This window comes from Hyaena hyaena, unplaced genomic scaffold (assembly GCF_003009895.1).
Source record: "Hyaena hyaena isolate Hyena2069 unplaced genomic scaffold, ASM300989v1 scaffold_60, whole genome shotgun sequence".
NCBI classification, from domain to species: Eukaryota; Metazoa; Chordata; class Mammalia; order Carnivora; family Hyaenidae; genus Hyaena; species Hyaena hyaena.
This window is the reverse complement of record NW_024080692.1, coordinates 3,435,142-3,443,395: the sequence shown is the minus strand read 5'-3', so window position 1 is coordinate 3,443,395 and position 8,254 is coordinate 3,435,142. Positions and strand designations below refer to the sequence as shown.

Genomic DNA, 8,254 nt, shown 5'->3' with positions numbered 1-8,254 from the left:
ATTAGAAAAAGCGCAAGTGCAAAATCTAACAGCTCACCTAAAGGAACTAGAAAGAGAGCAACCAAGAACACCCCAAACCCAGTAGAAGAAGAAATAATAAAAATCAGGGCAGAAATAAACAATACAGAATCCAAAAAAAAAACCAGTTGAACAGATTAATGAAACCAAGAGTTGGTTTTTTGAAGAAATAAACAAAATTGATAAACCTCTGGCCAGGCTTCTCAAAAAGAAAAGAGAGCGCACTCAAATAGACAAAATCATGAATGAGAAGGGACTTATTACAACCAACCCCTCAGAAATACAAGAAATTATCAGCGAAGACTACGGAAAATTATATGCCAACAGACTGGACAACTTAGAAGAAATGGACAAATTCCTAAACACACATTCACTACCAAAATTCAGACGGGGATAGAAAATCTGAACAGACCCATAACTAGTGAAGAAATTGATTCAGTTATCAAAAATCTCGCAACAAATAAGAGCCCTGGGCCAGATGGCTTCCCTGAAGATTTCTACCAGACATTTAAATCAGAGTTAATACCCATTCTTCTCAAACTATTCCAAAAAATAGAAATCGAAGGAAAACTTCCAGACTCATTCTATGAAGCCAGCATCACTTTGATTCTCAAGCCAGACAGATACCCAGCAAATAAAGAGAACTACAGGCCAACGTTCTTGATGAATACAGATGCAAAAATCCTCAACAAGATTCTTGCAAATTGATTTCATTAGCACTTATAAAGAATTATCCACCATTATCAAGTGTGATTTATTTCTGTGTTACAGGGTTTTTTCAATATTCGCAAATCAATCAATGTGATACATCACATCAACAAAAGAAAAGATAAAAACCATAGGATCCTGTAATAGATGCAGAAAAAGCATTTGACAAAAGACAGCATCCCTTCTTAATAAAGACCCTGGAGAAAGTCGGGATAGAAGGAACTTATTTAAACATCATAAAAGCCATTTATGAGAAGCCCTCAGCTAACATCATCCTCAATGGGGAAAAACTGAGGGCTTTCCCCCTGAGATCAGGAACACGACAGGGATGTCCACTCTCACCACTGTTGTTTAACATAGTGCTGGAAGTGCTAGCATCAGCAATCAAACAAAAGGAAATAAAAGGCATCAGAATTGGCAAAGAAGAAGTCAAACTCTCACTTTTTGCAGCGACATGATACTCTACATAGAAAACCCGACAGACTCCACCAGAAGCCTACTAGAACTGAGCCCTGAATTCAGCAAAGTCACAGGATACAAAATCAACATACAGAAATCGGTTACATATTTATACACCAATAATGAAGCAACAGAAAGAGAAATCAAGAAACTGATCCCATTCACAATTGCACAAAAAACCATCAAATACCTAGGAATAAACCTAACCAAAGATATATCTATATCTTTCATCATCTATATGATGAAAACTATAGAGAACTTATGAAGGAATTGAAGAAGACACAAAGAAATGGAAAAACATCCCACGCTCATGGACCAGAAGAATAAATATTGTTAAAATGTCTTTACTACCCAAAGCAATCTACACATTCAATGCAGTCCCAATCAAAATTGCACCAGCATACTTCTCAAAGCTAGAAACATCCTAAAATGTGTATGGAACCACAAAAGACCCCAAATAGCCAAAGTAATATTGAAGAAGAAAACCAAAACNAACAGGAGGTATCACCATCCCAGACTTTAGCCTCTACTACAATGCTGTCATCATCAAGACAGTATGGTATTGGCACAAAATAGACACATAGACCAATGGAACAGAATTGAGAACTCAGAACTGGACCCAAAAGTATAGAGCCAACTAATCTTTGACTAAGCAGGAAAGAGTATCCAATGGAAAAAAAGACGGCCTCTTTAACAGATGGTGCTGGGAGAACTGGACAGCAACATGCAGAAGAATGAAAATAGATCATTTTCTCACACCATACACAAAAATAAACTCAAAATGGGTAAAACACCTGAATGTGAGACAGGAAACCGTCAAAACTCTAGAGGAGAAAGCAGGAAACAACCTCCTTGACCTCCACTGCAGCAATTTCTTACTTGACACATATCCAAAAGCATGTGAATCAAGAGCAAAAATGAACTACTGTGACCTCATCAAGATTGAAACCTTCTGCACAGCAAAGGAAACCATGAACAAAACTAATAGGCAACCAACAGAATGGGAAAAGATAGTTGCTAATGACATATCAGACAAAGGGTTAATATCCTAAATCTATAAGGAATTCACCAAATTCCACACTCGAAAAACACACAACCCAATGAAGAAATGGGTAGAAGATATGAGCAGACACTTTTCCAAAGAGGACATCCAGATGGCCAACAGATACATGAAACAATGCTCAGCATCCCTCTTCATCAGGGAAATACACATCAAAATCACACTGAGATACCACCTCACGCCAGTCAGAGTGGATAAAATGGGCAAATCAGAAGACTCTAGATGCTGGCGAGGATGTGGAGAAACGGGCACCCTCCTACACTCTTGGTGGGAATGTCAACTGGTGCAGCCCCTCTGGAAAACAGTGTGGAGGTTCCTCAAAAAATGAACAATAGAACTCCCCTATGACCCAGCAATAGCACTGCTAGTAATTTACCCAAGGGATCCAGGAGTGCTGATGCATAGGGGCACATGGACCCCAATGTTCATAGCAGCACTCTCCACAATAGCTAAAACATGGAAAGAACCTAAGTGTCCATCAACGGACGAATGGATCAAGAAGATGTGGTTTATCTATACAATGGAATGCTACATGGCAATGAGAAACAATGAAATCTGGCCATGTGTAGCAACGTGGATGGACCTTGAGGGTGTTATGCTGAGCAAAATGTCAGGGAGAGAAGGACAGATACCATATGTTTTCACTCATAAGTGGAACAGGAGAAACTTAATGGAGGACCAAGGGGGAGACGAAGGGGAAAAATAGTTGGGGAGAGGGAGGGAGGCAAACCATGAGAGACTCTTGAATGCTGAGAACAAACTGAGGGCTGATGGGGGTGGGGGAGAGGGGAAGGGGGGTGATGGGCATGGAGCAGGGCACTCGTGGGGATGAGCACTGGGTGTTATATGGAAACCAACTTGACAATAAACTATGAAAGAAAAAAAAAAGTCCAACATTATCTACGACCATAAGAAACTGGAAGTAACCCCAGTGTCCAATGATACGTAAAAAATTGTGAGAGAGCAACTCAAAATATTGGACCATTACAATGATATTAGAGTTACAACACGGAAAAGGTCATGTTCAGTAAATAGTAAGTGAAAAAAGTAGAAGATGCCTCATTCTGCCACTTACTAACCCTGTGGCAAGTAAGAAAGTCCATTGCTCATCTTTCAAATGGGAAGTCACAACAGTATCTTCCTCACATCAAGGTGTCGGATCATTAAGTGGAATTATGTACATTCTGCGCAATGTGTTTATCAGATAGCAATTGCTATTTTTTAAATAGCAAGACGGATGCAACCTATCATTTAAAAAGTCACCACAAGGGCGCCTGGGTAGCTCAGTGGGCTAAGCCTCTAACTTTGGCTCAGGTCATGATCTCGCTGGCTGTGAGTTTGAGCTCCGCATGGGGCTCTCTGCTGTCAGCACACAGCCTGCTTCAGATCCTCTATCTCCCTGTCTCTGCCCCTCCTCTGCTCACGTTCACTCTCTTTCTCTCTAAAAAATAAACATTAAGAAAATTTAAAAAATAAAAAGTCACTGCAACACTTCAATCCATAAACTAAGCTTAGAGAAAACCCTGGAAAGAAATAGCTCAAGGGCAGAGGCTGCCTCTGTGGATGCTCAACTATGTGTTCAAGCAGGGTTCCATTCTTATTTTCTCTATTCTTTATTTTTATATTTTTGACATTTTCTGAGGGTTTTTTGTTGTTGTTGTTTTGCTTTGTTTTGTTTTTCCCTTAGGTATCTCTACTGCCTTTACAGTGTATGATAAGATCAAGGTCTTTTTCTTTTTTAATATATTTCAGTTTAGTTTACAATATTTTCCCGAAACGAGAGAAATATATTAAGTCACTAAACTTGAGATGGAAACGACACATATTAATTGGCACTCTACCCAGTGACTTTCCTGTACCCACAAACAATGCATGGTCACAGAGAAGGGAGGGGTGGCCAGCCCCTCACTCCAGCAGCCCCTCACCCCTCACCCACTCAGGTTTATTATATAGTCGGTGCAAGGCTGTAGCTGAGCCTAAAAGGGGCTTTTCCAGTGTTTATGAAGCTGTCCGTACTGCCCCTTATGTTCTAGGCATTCTTTTCTCCAGCAAGCAGCAAAATGCAGAGACAGATCTCGCAGAAAAAGCCGAGCTTTTATATAACCAAAAGCCTGATTCATCTTGCTTGCCTTAATGAATGCCCGAATGGGTTTTTATGTTTAAATTCTAAAAAAATAAATTTAAAAAACCCGCCAACCCCCCCCCCTCACCCCCCAAACCCTTAATCTCTATCCTGGAGTCAGCAGTTACTGGTTAAAAAAAGAAAAAAAAAGGTTTGTATTTATTTTAAGAATTAATAAAATAAAGGGAGGAAAACCTACCAGTAATTTCTTTTTTCCTTAGGGACATCAAGGTGTGCGGGTTGGGTGGGTAACGGTCTATGTTCGCTCTGTTTGCACACACACCAGCATGTGTGAGACACAGGATCTGCCGGGCGGGAAGGAAGTGGGGCCCGGTGGCTGCAGAAAGCAGAGCGATCGCCCCTGAATTCTAATGTTCTGGTATTCATTTCAAGGACAACTGTGAATAGGGCTTGGATAAATATCCTCAAATAACCTCCCGCGAATTTATACACATCTCATAACCAGAAACCACTCCGAGCCTTCCCCACCCGTCTGCTTCCTTCCTCGCCTACTCTCTGAAAAATTGTTTGATTAACAGCCATGTCATCCTATCCACACCTTCTGCCCTCTGCTCCCCTCCCTCCCCTGGGTCTGCAAAGAAAGCGTCTCTTCATGAGAAGTGCAGCTGCGTGTGGCTCACATCCTTCCCCTCACAGCCGGGAAGGTGGAAACCCACCCCCCACCCACCCCTGCCTGAAAGAACCGGCCAAGCACCCTCCACCCTGCACCCCAGCTCCTCAAGGCTCTTTGTGAGGCTGGTGCTGAACGTGGGCTTTACCAAGAAAAGGCTCAAGGGGTATACGCAGGCTGGCCTTCGTGGTCCTGAACATGACATAAATGCCATCTTCTTCTCGGCCAGCTCTTCCTTGGGTTGCTTACTACATATAAAAGAAAACGAAGAAGACAGAACGTTCGAGTCTCTAATGGAGCCACAGAAAAGAGATCATGCTACTATTTCAAAAATAAATGCATGCGCCCCACCCCGGGCACAAAATATCAAGCAAGAGTCTGGAGCTTGCTTCTTTGGAGAAGCTGAAAGGAAAAGGCTTCGCTCTGGAACCATTTTTCTCAACCTCGGTGCCATTGGCATTTTAGACCAGATCACTCTTTGTGGTAAGGACTGTCTTCGGGCCCGGGCTGCGCCCCCACCCGCCCCCTGGAATTGTAACAACCAGAAATGTCTGTCGGTGTTGCCAGATATCCTCTGGGGATCTCCAACGCGCCAGATAAAACATCAGATGTCCGGTTAAATGCGAATTTCAGATAAATATTGCGATATTTGGAACATACCCTAACACATTCCTCGTTTATCTGAAGTTCACATTTAACTGGGCGCCCTGTATCTTTATTCGCTAAGTTTGGCAGCCCTGCCTGAGGAACAACATGGCTCCCAGTTGAAAAACGCTGCCTTAAAGATAAGAGGAACTGAAAGATGGTCCTGAGGCGTAGGGGGTTGTTGTCAAGAGGATTGACTGCCTGGGAACGGACTGGTCTGGCTGCCAACCCTCCTCCCTCTGGCCTTCACCTCTAGCCGCCCTGGCTCCAAGGCAGACCTCTGTAGAAGGCTTCTCTTCTGGGGGAACCGGATGGGGCCCCAGACTCTACCACACTGGTAATTGAGGTTCCGCAAAAGAAGCCAGTAAGCCTCCTCCAGTGCATTGAATAGAACCCTAAATTTACTCAAGGTAGTAATGTGCCCAGTTCTAGGTGACGAATCATCAACGGTCCAAACCATTGGTTGGCTCCCTCTTTGGGAAGCCGAAAGACCTGGTGTGGGGACAGTCTGTTAAAGGGGGTTCTAGAAAAGTCTTGCTTTGTTGATGAAAGCATCAGGAATATAAAAAACGACTTATTCTATCCTTTTTTTTCTTGCTGTGAGTGCAGATGTGATACTTGGACTTGGGGTAACAATCTGATGGTCATGAGGGAGAGGCTGAAAAGAACTGTAAAGATGCCCCCTCTAACTAATGTCTAGCATCTGCTTATTACCATATTCCTTGTTACCTGAGAACAAGAGACTGCTTTTAATTTTTTTGTTGCTTATAGTTGAAAGCATTCCTAACCGATACAGAGACCAAAGTTAATAATTCAGGAAACAGAATAACAAACACAAAAACTCATGAGTCACTCAAATCTATTTGGTAGCCTTAGAGAAATTGAATACTGATTAATGATTCCTCCCAAAGAGAATCTTTTTATTACTTTCTTATTTATATATTTCCAGTGTCCTCTACAAGTGCAGACAAATACAACTGTTATTTTTATTCAACTAAGTGTAGTGTACTGTCTACATTCAATCAAATAATATTCTATATACACCATCCTTTTTATGTTTTAATGGTGTAGCCCATGGATAGATCTCCTCACATCTGTAGGGATTTACCACATTCCTTTTTATAGCTGCATACTATTCCATTGAATTTGGTGTGCCTTCATTTATTGAATTAGTACTTGCCTGCTAAATACATGGGTTACATTCTAAAAATCACACCACAATCAATAAACTTGTACATGTGTTCTTGCATTATTACGTAGAAGATTGTATAGGATATATTCCCAGAAGAGCAGATTGCTGTGTCCAAGGGAATATGTGTCTCTAATTTTGGTAAATATCACCAGATTCCCCTCCAAAAGGGGTTGTACAGTTTTGCACCAATAAAATATGGAAGTGCCTATTTCTTCTGAGCCTTCCCAACAAAGTATGATAATAGCAAATTTTTAGATTTTTTAGGAGGGAAAATAATCTCACTTTTTGGGAGGGGGAATTCTGGTACAGTTTCCATTTATATTTTTCTTATTACAGTGAAGTTGTTTATATGCTTCAGGTTTATTTATAGTTCTTTCTTCCATGAACTCCGTCTTCTTTGCCCTTTGCTTTGTTTTGATTTCTAGAGATAGATAGATAGATGATAGATGGATAGATAGATAGATAGAGCATAGATCCAACTTTAGTTTATTCCAAATGGCTACCCAGTCACTGCAATATCTTTCACGAAAAAGTTCATCTTTACTCTGCCGATTAAAGATGGTACTTTTGTCATACATGAAATTTACCCATAATCTATTGAATTTATTTCTGGACTCTCTGTTCTGCCCCAAGGACCCATGTGTCTTTTCATGCATAATACCACATTGTTCTTATTACTAAGGCTTTGCAAATGTGTTAATATCTGATAGGGCTTTGTTCCTTCACAGCGTACTTCCTCTTAGAATTTTTATGGTCTTTCTTGTTTGTTTTCCCATATAAACGTCAAAATCAGCTTGCGCACTTCCAGAGAAAATGTTTTGCTATGTTTGTTGAAAGAACATTCAAAAGAGATTAAGTAGGTTGAGTGAAAGAAGAAATTCGGTGGTGAGGTTGGAAAAGAGTCATCTCGGAAAAAGATAATAGAAAACATGAGAGCAAGAAAAAAAAAAAATTACCCGAAGGCTCAATTCCGGAGGTCAGATAAAGTAGTAGCAGTCCCAGAAAATGAACATAGAGAAAGCGGAGGGAAGGAAATTAACAAGAAAACAATTTATAAACGTCTGATGTGCGCCTCCTGACTAAATAGGATCTTCCAACACATTCAGAGGAGAAAGTAGGTTCCAATGAAAAGACTGAGACATAGAGCAGCATGAGGCTTCTCCATGACTCCTCAGGATTCTCTGAGAGCCAGAGCCACCAGGATTCCTGATACCCACAGTTCTGAAGAGTCATTATTTTCCACATAAACTTCTATACACATGCAAAGCATGAGCTCATTAGTTCACGTAGTGAACTACCGGTTCATCCAATCAGTGACATTCCAGGCATTTAAAGACTCAGGAAATTTACACCCTATGCACCTTTCTTAAAAGGCTACTGGACGGTGTGTCTCATCAAAATGAGGAAGCCAAGGAATAG

General features: G+C 41.1%; 1 protein-coding gene across 1 annotated transcript in view; it reads right to left on the bottom strand.

Annotated features, from left to right (window-relative positions):
• Positions 1-4,667, bottom strand: part of SIRT5 (sirtuin 5) — a 70,077-nt gene extending 65,410 nt beyond the window's left edge. Inside the window, exon 1 of the mRNA XM_039231870.1 lies at positions 4,567-4,667. The gene's annotated coding sequence lies outside the window, so the exon portion shown is untranslated. The remainder of the gene's footprint in view (positions 1-4,566) is intronic.
• Between the last annotated feature and the right edge of the window lie 3,587 nt (positions 4,668-8,254).